We start from the raw sequence: 15054 nt of genomic DNA, 5'->3' as shown, positions 1-15054 counted from the left end.
GAGTTGGAAGCGACTGAACGAATGAACAACAACAAAGTAGTTAAACAAGGAAGGGAAAAGGGCTGTGAATCTCCTGTCTTTAGGCTAAACAGAAGGAAAGTTAAAGCAGGGAGGACCTCAGAAGGTAAAAAAAGAGGGCAGGCTTTGGAATAAGTAGCAGATATGTCTATTGTAAGGTTATGAGGATATGTCAAGGATTATAACAATAACCCATATATTCCTGGTCACTCCATTCAAACAAGAAATGTGCACGCATGGCACTAAGACACAATATCTAGGTTATGGGTGTATCTACACTGCAGAAGTAATGCAGTTTGACACTACTTTAACTGTCATGGCTCAATACTGTAGTCATGAATATTTTATCTTAGAATAATATGATAATAATACGGTTCTGGCCCAGCTTACCTGTCTGAACATATCTCCCCCTATGACCCATCGCAAAGTCTAAGATCAATGAGGGAGGCCTTGCTCTCGGTTCCACCATCCTTGCAAACGCGACAGCATTAACAAATTGTTTTAATTGCTTTCATCATTTATTACTGTTGAATGAATGCCTGTTGTGAAGCCGCCCTGAGTCCCCCTCCGGGGATGAGAAGGACAGGATACAAATATGCAAAATAAATAAATAAATGAGCTGAAAGAGTCCATAAGGGCCATCTAGTCCAACCACCTGCCATGCAAGAAAAGCACAATCAAAGCACCTCCGAAAGATGGCCATCCAGTCTGTTTAAAAGCTTCCAAGGAAAGAGCATCCACCACACTCCGACGCAGAGAGTTCCATTGCTGAAGAGCTCCTACTATCAGTAAGTTCTTTGTAATGTTCAGGTGGAATCTCCTTTCCTGTAATTTGAATCTATTGCTTCCAGTCCTAGTTTCAAGGGCAGCAGAAAACAAGCTTGCTCCCTCTTTCTTATGACAGCCTGTCACATATTTATACATAGCTATCATGTCTCCTCTCAACCTTCTCTTTTGCAGGCTAAATATTCCCAGCTCTTTAAGACACTTCTTATAGAGCATCGTCTCTAGACCTTTGATCATTTTAGTTGCCCTCCTCTGGACACCTTCCACCTTGTCAATATCTCTTTTAAACATTGTTGGCTCGTGTTCAACTTGTGGTCTACTAATTCACATGGACTGTTGTCGAGCCAGGCATCACCCATCCCGTTGTGTTATATACAATTTTAATAATTGTTTGCATGAAACAAAGTATGTGTACCTTAGACCATCAGAAAACAAAAGGAGCTCTTATCACAGCCACCTATAATAGGCAATTTTGGAGTATTTTGCAACCACTTTAACTGTCATGGCTCAGTAATGTGAAATCATATGAGTTGGTAGTTGCCCATAGTCTTTAGCCTTCTCTGTCAAAGACTGCTGGTGCTTCACCAAACTACAGCTGTCATGATCCCATATCATTGAGCTAATGCAATTACAGTCGTGTCAAACTGCATTAATTCTACATTGTGGATGCACCCCTATTGCTGCCATCTAGATCACATTGGCTTTTTTAGCTGCCATATCACATTGTTGAGTCGTATTCAGCTTGTGGTTTACTAATACCCCTAAATACCCTTCACGTGTACTGTTTTCAAGCCAGGTGTCACTCATTCTCTATCTGTGCATTTCATTTTTTTATGCCCAAAGTGTAGACATACATTTCTCCCTGTTGAAATTCAATTTGCTAGTTTTGACATGTCTCTCCAATCTATTAGAATTCTGACTCTGAGGTATTAGCTACCCCTCCTACTTTCAACTTATTGGACTGATGGCAGCCCTAAGACTGTATCACAGAATTTTGTGGCAAAATTTATTTAAAGGGATTTGTCATTGCCTTCATTTCGACTGAGAATTGTGACTAGTCCAAGATCATCTTGTGGGCTTTCGTGGCTGATCAGTGTTTCAAATTCTAATTTACTAGAGTCCTAGTCCAGCAGTTAAATTGGTACATCATACTGGCTTCTTGACATGATGTGATACAACTAAACTTTTATGAATTCATCATATTAATTTATAAGGCACTGTGTGTTGTATCCAACAATATCACTTGTGTTCAAGCAAGGGCCACTATGCATTTAAAGACTCGGCACAAGAGCAGAGTTTTATGTAACTGGTCATTCCACAATTGGTTGCGCAAGAATCTGTATGTAGAGTCTGCTGTACTACTAGAACTCCAGTACAATTAAACTAGGAAACTTTTTTCCCTGACTTCACTAAGATGGCTTTGGATCTTGACTCATATTGTATATCTCTCTGGAAGAACTTTCCCAAATCTGATACCCTCCAGATGCAGCAGACTGCAACTTTCTCCATTCCCTAACCAACATGTGTTTGAAGAGCATCAGATTGAAGAACTAATCACATAGGATTAAGTGAAAATGCTGTAAAAAGCAGTGGTGACTCTGCTTTGTGTTAGAAGCGGCTGTAGCAAATTCATTTCATAAAATTTACTAAACCATTAAAGTGGGAGGGGGGAGAGGAGGAGGAGAGAATAATACAAATAAATAAAACCTCAGTGCTTGATTTAATGGTACAGCTTTAATGAATGAATCAGAAAGATGCACCACTGAAAATTAAACTGGAAACTGAAATGTGCTAGTTAATTATGAACGGCTGAATTGCTTGTTGTGCAAATTGTCCACAGGCAGGAGAATTAGAAATGCAGTGTTAATTTTACAAGTATTGTAATCTCATTTTCATAACTAGCTGTAAAAGTTATTAATCAATTGCTCTGGCCAATCATGTGTAAAAGTTCTTTGCCTATGAAGATGTTTTATTTTGCCATTAAGCATTACATTTGCTAGAATATTTGGTCAGAACTATGAGAATAGTGGAATGGCAAAGCAAATTTGGAAGATAATGAAAATTACCCAATTACTTATGTCTTTAAAATGGGCTACCTGAGTTATTTCAATATCTGACAAAGAAAGAGAATTTTGCTAAACTATTTTTTAAAAACATAAGAACTTTTGAATGCTTGTTGGATTGCTACCAGAGCAGAAGTATGGACAGAGGACTTTAACACAGGAATCAAGCATTGCTGCTGGAACAAACAGGCATTGCAACTGGAGTCCCTTCCACACAGCCATATAACCCAGAATATCAAAGCAGATAATCCACAATATCGGCTTTGAACTGGATTATTTGAATCCACACTACCATATAATCCAGTTCAATGTGGATTTTATACATCTGTGTGGAAGGGGCCTGGATCATTAACTTTGGTGATTGTCCCTATCACACAAAGCCATGTGCATCCTGCAACAGGTTTACCTTCCCACCATGATTCTCCCATCAATAGCTCCCTATACCACATTGTTCCCATTATCTACTTTTGTGTGATGAGTCCTTTTTGCTTCTATGTTGCCAAGCTAACATGATCTCGGGGCTTAGGATTCTCCTGTTCCATTTTATCCATCTCCATTGCTACTTTCTTTCACTGTTTTACTTTTATTTCATACATACCTTTGCTTTTTTGTTGTTTGCTTTCAATGTTGAAATTGTGCAATTGAGATAACAACAATAACAACAACAACAACAGGAATTGCAATAGTACAGGGAGGTAAAATTTTGAGGATGTACAGAAGTATGGTTGCAGCACCACATGATGTCAAATCAGCACAATTGCACTACTGAAGAGAGGTGTGATTTCAAAGGAGTTCAACACAGTATAGATCTACTGCCTAAGAGCTTTGCAAACTATGTGTCGGGACACATTAGTGTAATAGTTGCAATATGTAGGTATGTTGAACAAAGAAATGAAAAAAATCATGGAAATGTATGTTATTATCTTACAAATCATATATTAAAAATATAAATTAAAGGTTGATATAAGATACATTGTTTAAATTCATTATTGCAGTTTATGTAGGTGTGTGTGTGTGTGTGTATGTAATGTTCGATTGTGATACCATCAGAACTAAAAAACCACTGGGGGAATTGACACCAAATTTGGACACAAGACACCTAACAACCCAATGTATGTCCTCCACTCAAAAAATTGATTTTGTCATTTGGGAATTGTCGTTGCTGGGATTTATAGTTTACCTACAATCAAAGAGCATTCTGAACTCCACCAATGATGGAATTGGGTCAAACTTAGCACACAGGGCTCCCATGACCAACAGAACACACTGGAAGGGTTTGGTGGACATTGACCTTGAGTTTGGGAGTTGTAGTTCACCTACATCCAGAGAGCACTGTGGACTCAAACAATGATGGATCTGGACCAAACTCTACACAAATACTCAATATGCCCAAATGTGAACACTGGTGGAGTTTGGGGGAAATAGAATCTTGACATTTGGAAGTTGTAGTTGCTGGGATTTGTAGTTCACCTACAATCACAGAGCATTCTGAACCCCATCAATGATAGAATTGGGCCAAACCTACCACACAGAACCCCCATGTGGGCCACAGCAACGCGTGGCAGAGGACAGCTAGTGTGTGTGTGTGTGTATGTATGTATACACACACACACACACACACACACATATACAGAGAGAGTGGGGGGAGGGCTTGGTTTCACCTTCAGTTTGCTAGTAAAACTGAATTACTGTGTCACAAAATGATGCATATCCAAATAATGTGTTACCAACATGAAATGTTTGGAAAGCTCTGATCTAAGCAAACACTGAAGTGGAATAGTGACTTGGTACAGTAAAGTCCATAGACCAGCAATGGGCAAACTTCAGTCCTCCAGGTGTTTTGGACTCCAACTCCCAGAAATCCCAGCCAGCTTAGCGGCTGTTAGGAATTGTGGGAGTTGAAGTCCAAAACACCAGGAGGGCCAAAGTTTGCCCATTCCTACCATAGACTCACACATGCATATAAATGCAGTCAGAGGGAGCACCCCAGTAATTCAGGAAACTATCCAAAAGAACCCCACCAGATTCTTTTTGCTGAGAACTGGTGCGATGTATCTCCTCATTTTATATGAGAAAAAAATATGGTTTGAATGTTGGACAATGACTTTGGAGACTAGAGTTTGAATCTCCACTTAGCCATAGAAACTCCCTGGGTGACCTCGGACATGTCTCACCCTCTTAGCCTCAGAAGAAGGCAGAGGTTATTCCCCTCTGAACAAAACATGCCAAGAAAACCCTGTGATGGGTTCACTTTCAGGCCTCCAGACATGAAAAACAACTTGAAGGCACACGATACCAAGTACTGTACAGATAAGAAATTGTTTGCAACAGCCATTGCCATTGGTTTAGTTTGAAGAGGACTATAAACAGGTCTGCCGCTTTTCTCTTTCCATGCATTATGTCAATCTTTGTGCTCCTCTTTTTTTTTCTGACTCCCGGCTCTGCACATAAGAAGGCCATAAATGTTATTATTCCTTTTTTTAAATTAAAGTTTTCACCTTCACGTTGTGCCACTAGGCTGAAAGTATTCCCTAGTAAATATTAGGAGCAAATGGATTTTTCAGATGCAAAATAAAACACTTGAGCAAGACCTGGGCCGCCTGCCTGATCAGAAAGCATTCCCCCACTCCATCATCTGAAGGACTAGGCTCCCAAAGACAGCTCCCTTCTCCGCTCCTGTAGCTTTCCTTACAATGAAATCCATGTGCAGCTGTGGTGCCCTTTGCTGGTACTGTTGTTGCCATGGTTATGTCCTCAACCTGTTTTCTCAACAGGGATCTCCCTTGCCCTGCTTGCCTGTGTAATGTATTAAGTATAATCACGCGTGTCTGTATGTGTTCAAGAGATTGTAGAGGAAGAAGAGGAATGTCATTGAAATAAGATAATGTTAAGTGCAGTACTATGTAGGATTATGAAAATGAGAGAGACTAAACAGAAGTGATGTATGGCATTTCTATAGTTATTATTTCTTGGAAGTAATTAGATGAGGAGTAAGAATTGTGTGGAAATTTGGATAATGTTGTGGAACTACATCTTACATCACTCCTAGCCAGCATAGCTAATGAGAACAATTGCTGGGAGTGAACAAATCAGCAGCAAAAATACTGATCAAAAACCAAATCGCAGAAACAAAGCTTTCGAGAAAAATCAAGGATCTGGCAGTCCTATAGATTTCTGTGGTCTTCAACTCTCACCCTAGATACTAGTTGGATCTGACAACAGTTGAAAACATCTGAAAGGCCAGACCCTGTTATTCTTTTCCTGGTTGCTTCCAGTCCTGTGCCAAACTGATGTTTTATTCTAATTTTAGAACCATTTTAAAAATAAAAAATGAGCTTTCAGGTTTTAAAAATGTACTTTAAGCATATATTTACTGTTTTAAATGTTTTATTGACTCTACACAAATTCAATTGTATGTTTAACATTTACATGAAACTGCTGGGAGAGATTATTTGGAGTATTGGAGTTAGGTGTCAAATTTATGCAGATGAAACCCAACTCCATTACGCCTTTCCACCTAATGCCAAGGATGCCATTCTGCCCCTCAACCAGTTCCTGTCATCAATGATGGACTGGATGAGGGCTAATAAGTTGAAATTAAATCCAGACAAGACAGAGGTACTCCTGGTCAGTCGGAAGGTGGATCAGGATGTGAGATTACAGCCTGTGTTGGATGGAGTCACACTCTCCCTGAAAACAAAAGTCCACAGTCTGTGAGTGATAACAGACTCATCACTGACTCCAGGTGTCAGAAGTGGCCAGGAACGCCTTCACACAATTAAACTTGTGTGCCAGCTGTGCCCATACCTTGAGACACCAGATCTGGCCACGGTGGTCCATGCCTTAGTCATTCTGCATATACTACTGCAACACTCTCTACATGGGGCTGCCTTTGAAGATATCGAAAGCTGCAACTGGTTCAGAGATCAGCAGCCAGATTACTAACTGCAGTCCTGTACAGGGAGAGATCCACTCCTATGTTATCGCAGCTCCACTGGCTGCCAGTCTGCTTCTGGGCTAAATAAGTGCTGGTTATTACCTTTAAAGCTCTAAACGGCTCAGGTCCAGGCTACTTGACCAATTGCATCTCCTCTTATAAACCAGCTTGGGCACTGTGGTCGGTGGAGGAGGCCCTGCTCTCAGTCCCACCCCCAACTCAAGCATGGCTGGTAGGAATGAGAGAAAGGGCCTTTTCCGTGGCCGCTCCCACCTCTGGAACTCTCTCCCTAAAGAAATATAACTGGCCCCCTCCCTCCTCTCCTTCAAAAAACAACTGAACACTTACTTTTGCTCACTAGAATACGGAGAGGAGGAGGATTAGACAAAGAGACATCACTACTGGACCTCTGGTTGAGAACTATTTCGTATCCAGGCTCTGGTAGTTCATGTTAGCCCAGTTACCACCACTGACCATATAATCAACCCAAAGAACTTGGGGAATGATAGTTGGCTTTTGTAAATCAATGTGGATATTTTATGTTCAGATTTTATGTCATTATATATTTTTGTTTGATTACATTTGGTTTAATTTATTGATGCTAGGTTCTAATGTTGTTTTCATACTTGGATTTTTCTGGGTTTATTATGTTGGTACTTGTTTGTTCTATGGAGGCATTGAATGTTTGACGCTGTATGTTGGAATCTGCCCTGAGTCCCCCTGGGGAGATAGGGCGGAATATAAATCAAGTTTTTTATTATTATTATGTATTATAATTGTACTTCAGCATGGTGTAGTATTTTGAGTGTTGGACTAGTGGTGCAGTTGCCCTGTAGAATTCATATGGTTTGACATCAGATGGATTACCATGGCTCAATCTTATCATGGAACAGCTAGTATTATAAGCCATGGCTACAAAGTGCTAATCATTCACCACACTACAAATCACAGGATTCCATAGTACCATAGTAGTTAATGTGATGTCAAACTGCACTAATTCTGCAGTGTAGATGCGCCCAAGGATAGTGGGAGTCCAGAGTTTGAATCCCTGCTCAACCATGCAAACCTTGTTTAACTCACACTCCTTCAAACTCAGAGAAAGGCAAGGACATATAAGCTTTGAATACATTCAAGCAAGAAAACTCTGTAGTAGATTCATCTTAGGCTCACTATAAGTCAGAAATAACTTGTAGAGATGCAATAAACATCACCTCAGGATCCGTTAATTCAGTGATGATAAGCAAATGCCATAACTCTATATAGATATCTTATCAAAATGTTTTTTTCCCTTTTCTATTCAGATGAGTGCCACACACCAAAAGATGGAGAGAAATTCCTGACTACTAGGTCCATAAAAGCTAATTACTTATAAGGCATGTCAGGAAAAGACATATGTTTAGCCTATTCATGCAAATCAAGACAGCCACATTCATTGTAATATTATGTCATTTCATTCACGCAACGTATGTCATAGATGCACATATTGTAGCTTTCATTTTGTCAGGTTAAATAATTCTTTCTGTTTCTCAAATTATTACAAAATCTCAACAAGATGGGAGGTGATAGTATGATTATTTAAAGTTTATTTATTTATTTATTTATTTATTTATTTATTGTTATACCACCCTTCTCAGCCCTCAGGCGACTCAGGGCAGTTTAACAATAGCAACGATTCGATGCCCAAAAACACCATAAAACATTTAAAAACATTAACACATTTTTTGTTGTGTCAGGAGTTGCTCCTGTTGTGAGAGAATTGGTCATCTGCAAGGACATTGCCCAGGGGACGCCCGGATGATTTGATGTTTTTATCATCCTTGTGGGAGGCTTCTCTCATGTCCCCGCATGAGGAGCTGGAGCTGATAGAGGGACCTCATCCGCCTCTCCCCGGATTCGAACCTGCGACCTGTCGGTCTTCAATCCTGCCGGCACAGGGCTTTAACCCACTGCGCCACTGAGGGCTCCTATTAACACATAATATAAAACACATAATATAACACATAATATTAACACATAATATAAAACCATAACAAGTGTATTAAAAACATAGATCATAGATATACTGAGCAAAATGTTGTGGAAGGGATTGAGAGAAGAGCATAGAAAAGAGGTCGTGCTGGTTTGGGATTCTGGGAGTTGTAACCCAAAAAGTAATTTTTCAAGCTGTTGCCCAAATGTGGCTTAGACATGTCCAGTTCTATTTTGGATTTTAGTGGCAGTTGATTTTATTAAGCAAAACAGATTTGTTTTTCTTTTTTTTCAAATCTATTGCCATTCATACTGAATTCCATAAATCAAGTTGCCCCGAATTAAGAATAAGATGCTCTTTTGATTTGGAAATCTGTCATTTGTATAGTTCTAGACATTACAAACTACCTAAAAGAGAAATAATTGAGTCCTAGAAGAAAATCAAACCTGATTTTTCACTAGAAGCCAAAATGATTATGATATTTTGGACATGGGACAACATGACTCCTTGGAAAAGACATGAATGCTGGAAGAAATGGAAGGCAGTAGGAAAAGAAGAAAACCACATTGCAGGAAGATTGATTTAAACACAGAATTTAAGCCCTGTGTTTGCAAGACCTGGGCAAGGCTCTTAGTCACTCATTCAAAGGGTCGCCATAAGTTGAAACCCACACAACAGCAGATAAAAGCAACTACTTTTGCTGAGGACTGGAGAATAAATGTATTTGAACTATGGGAATGGGTAAGAAGATTAATACCATTCTCCAAAGTAAATTTTCTGTAAACAATGTGCTAATTTTTGCTTTATTTGTTTTTTTTTCAAAGTTTACAACAGTGTCTTCCCTAAAAGGACAAAACAGCAGTGGGATAAGATTTATATCCTGAAAGCAATATCAATTTTCCTCATATCGACCTCAAGTTTTTCATGTGTGAAATTTGAGGCTACTGTGAATTTTTTAAAAAACCTCAAAGTCAGAGGACAACTAGCAATATCCATTAGCTCAGCCCCTAGATTACACACAAGGGAGGACCACATGCAAGTCTTTGGACCTTGACCCTGAAAATGCCAGAGACCTAGCTTGGGATCAAAACCGGGACCATTCCAAGGAGTCTCCCTTAACTCTGCAAAGAGCTTCCCTGATAAATGGAGAGCCATTTGAGAGTCCCGAGATGAGCCAGGATGCATCCTCGATGCCAAAGGGGAAGATTCTGGAGTCTGCTTCTCATGGCTGCTTGTTCCATGGTTTCTGCCCTCTCGATCTCGGACTGTCCTACCCATGCCCTTGGTCTGGGTGGGGAGCTCCGGGGACCACCAATCAGGAAAAGGATTGGCCCACTCGGCCTGAAGTGGAGGCATTGGATGTGACAGAGATCTTTAGACGGGTGCCTGTCTCTCCCTTAGTGTCCCCCTTTTGTGGAAGCCCCCAGCAACGTTGCTGCCTCTCTCTATCAAAGAGGCAAGCTCCGAAGATGGTGACTGATCTTGGGGCCACTGTTGGTGAGCTTCTATCTTCCTCTCCAACTCCCAAGAAGTTCCGGCGCAGGCGCGCGGGTTATCTTGATCAGAGATGGAAACGCCACCATGATATGCACCGGATCTCTGATGAAAGGCCAGAGCAAACTATTTTGCTGGCGGAGGGAGCTTCAGGCACTTTGCAGAGTGCTGGATTGACTGCAGGCCAGGACAGACTGACGGTGGCCTCTGGAGGGCCGGAAGCCCCAGACATGGACAGATGTACAACGATAGGAACTGGCAGACCTCTGAAACATAGGTCCCAGAGACGTGGCTGTCATCAAAAGAAATTTAAAACTAGAATCTTCTGGGGAGTGGGATTTGGCAACCGGACAAGATCTACGGCTACTGCCCCCTCCCACAAATTGGCCCACGCTCCCCCAGGTGGCTCCAAATCGGTAAATATGGAGGAGAGAGTATACCCTCAAGAAACCAGAGCCTGGGACTCAAATATAAGAACTGTGGGCATAAAAGAGAGAGTGTCTTCCCAGTCTACGGGAGTTAAGAACCCATTCCAGCACTCTCAAGGGAATCTGGATCCGACATCTTCTAGATTATCCCCCCACCCACAATGCTGGTCGGGTGCTTTGGCCTTTACACCTGCTCCTCACCACTCTGAGGGCCCCACCTATGACCACTTGTTAATTGGCCATGCCCCATCCCCTTTTCAGATGGCCAGTCAAACACTGGGCACCTAATCTGTGCTGCAGAGCCTCCAAGAGAAGTAGGTCTATGCATGGGGATTCTTACGATCTCTGGGAGGGGGAGGTACGACGGTAGGCGCAGGCCGAATACTAGAGGGAGGTTGAGTTGGCGGGAGACTCGGCCCCCCTCTAACCTGCGGCCTATCCCCAGGTACATCTGTGACAGGCAACCAGTTTCCTCCCCTCCTACTCTGGTATTAGTGAATGCTAACAAAACTGCTACCATCAGGGACTTTCTTAATGATCAGGGAGCTGACCTAGTGTGTATTACAGAAACTTGGATCCAAGAGGGGGATGAGATCCTACTCCAGGAAATAACATCTCCAGGTTATGCAATCACTCACCAGATGCGGACTGGGAGGCGGGGGTGGGGGGGTGGGGTGGCTATGCTCGCCCGAGAAAGTTTTTCTCTTAGGGCAGTTCCTGTGCTGAGCATCTCTGGCATTGAAAGTGTTGGCCTGGTGTGGGATTCCTGTGAGAGCATAGCCTTTCTGCTAGTGTACCATGCGCCCAGCGCACCAGCGGACAGCCTATCCCAGCTGCTTGAGACTGTGTCGGAGTGGTCCCTGAGGTTCCCCAGACTTATCATCTTGGGGGATTTCAATATCCACGCTGATGCAGACTCTTGTTCATTAGCGGCTGTGGACCTAGTGTCTACCATGGAGACACTAGGACTCTCCCTCTGTACTACTGGGCCCATGCATCGGGCGGGGCACACGTTAGATTTGATTTTCAGCGCAGGAATTCAAGTGACCCAAGCCTCCACAATAGAGGTTCCATGGTCAGATCACTGCGCCCTGAGAGTCCGGTTGGAGCATGCCTACCCACGCTGCCAGGGCGCCGAGCCAATTTGGGCTCACCCAAGGAGGCTTATGGAACCCAGTAGGTTCCGGAATGCTCTGAGGGATCTGGAGCCTGCCAGCGACTCGATCGATGTGCAGGTGGACACATGGAACATCAGGCTATCCAATGCACTCGACGAGATTGCCCCTAGACGCCCTCTCAGACCCCGCCGAAATCAGTCTCCTTGGTTCACCGAGGAACTTCGACTGATGAAGCGGGAAAAGAGACAGCTGGAGGGCGTGTGGCGAGAACTCTGTGACGGAGCATCAAGATCAGCTTATGAGGCATTCAGGGAATCCTATGAGCATGCTATCACTGAGGCAAAGCGAGTATATTATGCTTCTTTGATAATGTCTGCTAGCTCACGCCCGGCAAAATTGTTCAAAATAATTCGATCTCTAACAACGGTTCCTACCGTCCCAAAAAGTGGTAATCAGGCCCCTCCAGCCGAGGTTTTTCAGAGCCATTTTGCAGACAAGATCTCGCTACTTCGCCGGGACCTCCCTGCCACAATTGATACAGTGAGAGAACTTGAGACCCCGTGGCCACTTGCTGGGCCCATCCTCAACTGGTTCATCCCGCTGGATGCAGGGGCTGTCGATAGGCTCATAGCTGCAGCTAGACCGACCACTTGCTCCCTCGATCCGTGTCCCTCTTGGTTCGTGAAATCCTGCTTGGAGGGATTACGTGTCCCTCTGATGAAGATCATAAACAGCTCCCTTGAGCAAGGAGTCTTTCCAGAGGGTTTAAAAGAGGCGGTGGTCTTTCTTTTGCTGAAGAAACCAGATTTAGATCCCTCGATTCCCTCCAGTTACCGCCCAGTTTCAAATCTCTCGTTCCTGGGCAAGGTGATTGAGAGGGCAGCAGCGGAGCAGTTGCAGCAATTCCTAGACAACACAGCCAGACTAGATCCCTTCCAGTCCGGCTTCCGTGTGGGGCACAGGACAGAGACTGTGCTGGTCTCCATCACGGATCACCTTCGATGCCAGCTTGACCAGGGCGGGTCAGCGCTGCTTGTGCTATTGGATCTCACAGCAGCATTTGACACAGTCGACCACAATCTCTTGACCCACCGCCTTGCTGTTGCTGGAATCAGGGGGACAGCTTTAAACTGTCTGTCCTCCTTTCTTCACAACCATGGACAGCGAGTGGAGAGGGGAGGCCTGGTCTCTGAGAGGTCCTCTCTATCTTGTGGGGTTCCTCAGGGGGCCATTCTCTCCCCTCTGTTGTTTAACATCTATATGCAACCACTTGCTCAGCTGGTTCGAGGTTTTGGGCTTGAGTGTTATCAGTATGCCGATGACACTCAGCTGGTGCTGAAGATGGAAGGCCGACCGGACTCTGTACCTGATTGTTTCCATCAGTGCCTCAAGGCCGTTACTGGATGGCTGCGTGCCAGCAGGTTGAGGGTGAATCCAGCAAAGACGGAGATTCTATGGCTGGGTGGACCAGGCAGTGGGGACATCCATCTGCCCACCCTGGATGGCGAGGCGTTACACCCGTCATCATTGGTAAAGAGTCTGGGAGTCCTTTTGGACCCTCTGCTGACAATGGAGGCCCAGGTCTCCACCGTGAGCAGAACCGCCTTCTTTCACCTGCGGCAGGCTAGACGGCTGGCCCCCTACCTGTCCAGGGACGACCTAGCTATGGTGATCCAGGCCACAGTCATCTCAAGACTGGACTACTGTAACGCCCTCTACATTGGCCTCCCTCTGTCAGTGATTCGGAAGCTCAAGTTGGTACAAAACGCAGCTGCTTGGCTTCTTGCGGGAACTCCGATGAGATACCACATAACACCAATCTTACTACAGCTGCATTGGTTACCAATTGAGCACCGGATCACTTTCAAAGTGATGGTACTCACCTTTAAGGCCTTGCATGGTCTGGGGCCAATGTATCTGAGGGATCGGCTCACCCCCTACCAACCCCAGAGATCCCTCCATTCTGAGGACCAAGATCTATTGGAAGTCCCCAGTGTCAAGACCTTGCATCTAACGGCAACCAGACGCAGAGCCTTCACAGCAGTGGCGCCATCAGTCTGGAATGCTCTGCCACCTGAAGTTCGTGCCCTGCGGGACTTACCAGCTTTCCGCAGGGCATGTAAGACATACCTGTTCCGACAGGCTTTTAATGTTTGATACTGTTGTTTTTAAATTGTTTTAAGTGGCTTTTAAACTTTGTTAGATTTTAGCTATTCTTGTAAGCAGCTCCGAGCCCCAGGGGAGTGGTGGCATATAAGTTTAAATAATAAATAAATAAATAAATAAATATCCACAATCTTACTTCGATGGGATGTTCACTGGAAAGGCAGAACAATGCTACATTGGAAATGTCACAGAGTGTCTATTCACTGTAGAATTAATTCAGTCTGACACGACTTTAACACTGCACTGCTATGGATTCATGAAGCAGTACACTTTGTTAGAGAAGACTAAAAAATCTTGTAGAACTGTCTAGATCAAGGGAAGTTATGGTGCCCCTATTCTGCTTTGGTCAGATCTCACCTGGAATATTGTGTCCAGGTCTGGGCACCACAATGCAAGAGATATATTGACAAGCTGGAAGGTGTCCAGAGAAGGGCGACTAAAACTATCAAAGTTCTGGAGACCATGTCCTATGAGGAGTATCTTAAAGGGCTGGGTATGTTTAGCCTGCAGAAGAGAAGGTTGAAAGAAGACATAATATCCATGTATAAATATGTGAAAGGATGCCATAAGGAAGAGGTAGCAGGCTTGTTTTCTGCTGTCCTGGAGACTAGGACTTGGAGCAATGGGTTCAAATTACAGGAAAGGAGATTCCACCTGAACATTAGGAAGAACTTCCTGACTGTAAGAGCTGTTCAGCAGTGGAACTCAGCTTCAGTCTGGTGGAAGCTCCTTCCTTGGAAACTTTTAAACAGAGGCTGGATGGCCATCTGTCAGGGGTGCTTTGATTGTGCTTTTCTTGCATGGCAGGTGGTTGGACTAGATGTCTCATCTAGTCTCTTCCAACTCTATTATTCTATGATTCTATGATAAAATATCCATGATTCCACAGCAGTGAGCAATTACAATTAAAGTGTAATTAAACTGCATTAATTTTGCAATGTAAATGCACCCATAACCTAGATATTGTGTCTTAATGCCATACATACACATTTCTTGTTTGACTATAGTAACCTGGACCATATGGATCATTCTTAAAATCCTTAACATATCGTCATAAACTTCTTACAATAGACAT

This window comes from Anolis sagrei, chromosome 2 (assembly GCF_037176765.1).
Source record: "Anolis sagrei isolate rAnoSag1 chromosome 2, rAnoSag1.mat, whole genome shotgun sequence".
NCBI classification, from domain to species: domain Eukaryota; kingdom Metazoa; phylum Chordata; class Lepidosauria; order Squamata; family Dactyloidae; genus Anolis; species Anolis sagrei.
Note: the sequence above shows the minus strand (reverse complement) of the source record.